The 4,605-nt window shown below is 40.9% G+C and overlaps 1 pseudogene; it reads left to right on the top strand.

Moving 5' to 3' along the window:
- Positions 1-603: 603 nt before the first annotated feature.
- Positions 604-2,004, top strand: LOC108167260 (putative uncharacterized protein MYH16; annotated as a pseudogene).
- The last annotated feature ends 2,601 nt before the right edge of the window (positions 2,005-4,605 follow it).

The raw sequence follows: 4,605 nt of genomic DNA, 5'->3' as shown, positions 1-4,605 counted from the left end.
AAAAAGTTCAAAAGAAATTATTATATGGGAAAAAAAAACCCCAAGTGAATCAGACTATTTTTAATATAAACAAGAATAAAAAGATGCTATTTGCTGGTGGGATGATGTAACACCACTAGCAAAAGAATATTCTGTGATGTCACTAGTGAGGCCGTCTCAGTAATGTCAAAAACTGTATATATTGAACAGAATTCTGCATATTTTTCATTGCTACATCACTGACTAGTTCAGACATACGTAAAGCTTCATCAGATCGACCGTTCAAGTAATCTAGAAATCGATAGATTTTGGAGAACATATTGAGAGAAATGTCTTATCAAAACCCGAGAAGCCACAATGGAATGATGGGACCCCAGGTGAGAAGGAGCGTCCATCGAAATGTCCAAGGCGGGTTTCCTCCTGTGCACCCGAATGTTTTGCACAAGGAAATCCGAAGGGTGCACTCTCTTTTAGAAATGGAGAGCCCAAAGGTTTGAAGACAACTGAAGACTGACCCAGCTGGAAGCAGAGTTGGAAGAAACAAAACTAGAGTTAAAAAGGCTGAAAGCTCTTAAAGAAGTTTTTATCAACAAGAGCAAAGAGACAAAGAGGGAACTCGAGAGAATGGAGAAGCTTAGTGGTCCAGCAGTTAACTCTGCGAACCTTGCTTCCAAGGTTCACAATGATACAAGATTTAAGAACAAGAAGCAGCTCCACCAACACTTTGTAGAGTTAAAGATGGCCCACCTCCTCAGCCAGGAAGCACTTACATCAGGAATCCAGGCTGAGAGAGAAAAAAACAAAACCTTGCAAGAAGAACTGGACAAACTCCGGGTTTCCCACGAGAAGCTTTGCTCCAAGTATGAATCCGACGTTGCTCTGGCGAGGCAGGGCAACGTCGAAAACAGTTTACAGGCAGAATTGGACCAGGTAAAACGTTCAAAGAACTCAATCAAAAGTATGAAAGAGATGTTTCTGGTCTTAAAGCCAAAGTGGAAACACATGAGAAAGAGCTGGAGCGTGAAAGACAAGCCAATTCAGATAGAGAAAAGAAAGACCTGGAGGAAATCAACAAACTGAGAGAAGATCAAGGCTTTATCTATGAAACAATGACAAAAAAGTTCAGGCGTCTGCAAAACAGCAAAAACAGTTTGCAGGCGAAACTGGACCAGGTAAAACGTTCAAAGAACTCAACCAGAAGTATGAAAGAGATGTTTCTGGTCTTAAAGCCCAAGTGGAAACACATGAGAAAGAGCTGGAGCGTGAGAGACAAGCCAGCTCAGACAGAGCAAAGAAAGATGACCTTGAGCAAATCTACAAACAGAAATATGAAGCGGTGTCAAAAGACGTCCAGACACTGCAGCAGAAATTGAACAAGATCACCAAAGATTTAAAATGTAATTTGTGCCAGTGTGAAATAAGCCATATTTCACTTCAACAGCAGGTGAAAACGCTTCAGATAGAGTCAGGAGACAAAAGCGCACTTGGAGGACAGGCTGCTTCTCAGCAACATGAAAGCCATAAACCACCCTCCGAGAAAACGCAGCAAAAGAAATAGAAATCCAGCAAGAGAAGGAAAGGGCCGCGCAGACGGAGTTAGACAAGATCAAGGATTTATACCAGGTGCTGCAATGTAGATACGAAGCCGATGTTGCTGGACTGAAACACGAAGTAGAAAAATTTCACCAAGTAAGTTGGGAGAGAAATATTAATTTGGAAAGAGCATGTGAGGATCTAGAGCTGGCCAGCTCTCTGACAGATGAGAAGGAAGATCTCCAACAAAAAACATCACCAGAGTTCACAGATTTTCAAGAGGAGGAGGAAGAGAGCCGACCTGACCAAGTTGAAGTCAGGTTGGCTTCTGAGGAGGATTTCTCAGATATGATGGACTTCGCTGGAGGATCCATCCCGGAGAATTTGGACAACATGCAGGATGGTAAAAGGAAAAAACCAAAGCTTTCGATTTGGAAAAGAATGCAAACCTTTATGTGTTTGAAGAAATCGTAAAAAGAAAGAGTGAAGTAAAATCAAGAACATCTTGCTTTAACCATCCTGCCATGCGACACGCCATCATGAGGAGATTTAGAAAGGCCAGTTTTTTTCCTCCCCTTATCCAAATAAAAACAGATCCCCTCCTAACCCAATTCAAAAAGACATTCAAACTTTCAGTCGAATTTGAAATAGAAAAAAAAGTGGGCAGCACGGAGGTGCAGTGGATGGCACTGCAGCTGCACAGAGGACGCGGGACGTGTCTTCGCTGTGTGGAGTTTGCATGATCTCCCTGTACCTGCGTGGGTTTTCTCCAGGTGCTCTGGTTTCCCCCCACACCCCCTAAAACATGTAGGTTAGGTCAATTGGTCAATGTAAATTGGCCCCCCAAAAGAGTGTTAGAAACTGCAAGAATTGGTTTAAAAGGATCAGCTAAGAGTCATGTGGCATCAGCACTACATCCAAGACTATTCCTCCCCAACCTGCTTCCTCTACATCAGCCGTTTCAGTGGCGCAGAGGCTCAACACACAGCTCAATAGTTACAGAAACCTATTCATTTAAGAATTACTATTCTCCTTGTAATTGTAATATTTCTGTTTATTTTCTCACTGTTCTTGTAGTTTTATGGTTTGTCCTTTATTTTACCTTCTCTACTCACTTCTTATGTTCCACTTGGACTTTCTTGTGGTGAAATGTAGCTCATAGTGTTTAAATCTGGAATTTACAAAAAGGTTGACAAAAAGATCATGCAGTGGCTTTTTTGTTTGTTTTTTTCAGGGGGACTGTGGCTGTGGACAGAGTGGTCGTCTTGTGATTAGAAGTTTGTAAGTTCGAGTTCAGCTTCCTCCTGCCACATGTCCAGGCCCCCCTGAGCTCTTTGCCCCTAGTTGCCCCCCGATCTGCTTATCGGTGTAAATGTGTGTGTGGGTGATTGTGACTGCAGTGTGAAGTGCTTTGAGTGGTCAAAATGATTAGCAAGGCTCTACAGGGGCAAAGCACAACCCACGTATTGAGGCCTTGGTCCTTGTGGCGGTGGTCGCAGGTTCAATTCCCGGCCTGGTGACATTTGCTGCATGTCTTCCTTCTCTCTCATTACCTTCTTTCCTGTCGAGCTCTAGTGGTTTTGCTGGCCACTAGAGCCAACAAAACCTTTAAAAAAATACAGCTCTTTCTTAATCTCTCTCTCGTTCTCTTATTCTTAAATAATACATAAGTTACTTAATGCACACACACACACACACACACACATCCCTTCCATTGGCTGCCACCTTGTCGTGGTGGAGGGGTTTGAGTGTCCCAGTGACCAGGAGCTGCAGGGCTTCATGCCTCTGGTTGGGTCACCAATTCAGGTTCTAGGTGAGGAACCAGACCAAGTGCAGCCCAAAGACCCTTATGATGACCACCACTGGAAACAGTGTTGGACATATACATATTTAGTTTACAAAATAAATTTAGCATTAAGCTAAATATTTAGCAAGCTTAATATTTAGTGACCAAGATATATATTTGGCATTGAGCTAAATAATGAGCCTGGAGCAAAGCTGAATACTGAGCTAAATATTTAGTTCAGTTTGSAGTATTTACCTCCAAACTAGATATTTAGTTTGAAGCTAAATACTTTGTTGGAAAAGTAAATATTTAGCTTGCTAATTGAATATTTAGTTTGAAACTGTGACATTTCTAAATCGGCGAATAAATAAATCCATAACACTTTATTTGAAGGGGTGTGCATAAGACTGACTGTCATAAACATGACATAACATCTGTTATGAACATAAAGAAGTCTTTATGAATGTTTATGACAGCTGTCATTCGGTAAATAAAGACACTTTTAATGCAAAGTTGCTCTAAAAGTTGCATTGAAAGTCCATTAAAAATGCCAACTTTGCATTAATTTATCATAATTTACAAAATAATGCAAAGTTGGCTCTTTTAATGGACTTTCAATGCAACTGTTTTAGTCTACGATCTAACCAGACATCAATACGTATTAATGCCTGTGGCAGCAGCCATAGACCGCCACGAGTCAGAGGCAATGAAGACGTGTTTGCGCACGACTCAAAAAAAAAAAAAAAAAAAAAGCTATTGCGGACATAAAAGTCTCGCGAGAAAAAAAAAAAGAGAATAGTCTTTACTTCGTTTTTATGGCAGTTGACAAGCAACGTTTAATGCGGTATTAAAATAGGACGCTTAACAAAAATAAATAACATAATAATAATGTAAGGAGGAAAAATGTCGGTACCTTAGTGTGAAGCCGGGATTAATGCAGCACTCGGAGCTTCACAGAGAAGGGGGTTCTTTATTCTCAAGAGGACACTGTTCCCTCCGAGTTTAAACAAAATTCATTCAACATATGAATCTCATTCATCTATTCAATGAGATTCAATATATGGAGAAATAAATGTCCCGTATTTCGAAAGGGTAGAAAGCGTTAGCTTCAGTGAAATGGCGGGCTAGCAACGCGGTTAGCGCTCAACAGAGTAGAAAGCAGCTTCGAGTAAAAGCTGAAATATATATAACGGCTAAACAAACGGCTAAACAAACGGCTAAACAAACAAACAAACAAACAAACGGCTAAACAAACAAACAAACGGCTAAACAAACAAACGGCTAAACAAACAAACGGCTAAACAAAC

Source organism: Poecilia reticulata, linkage group LG19 (assembly GCF_000633615.1).
Source record: "Poecilia reticulata strain Guanapo linkage group LG19, Guppy_female_1.0+MT, whole genome shotgun sequence".
Taxonomy (NCBI): Eukaryota; Metazoa; Chordata; class Actinopteri; order Cyprinodontiformes; family Poeciliidae; genus Poecilia; species Poecilia reticulata.
The sequence above is the reverse complement of the archived record's forward strand: the minus strand, read 5'-3'. Positions and strand labels throughout refer to the sequence as shown.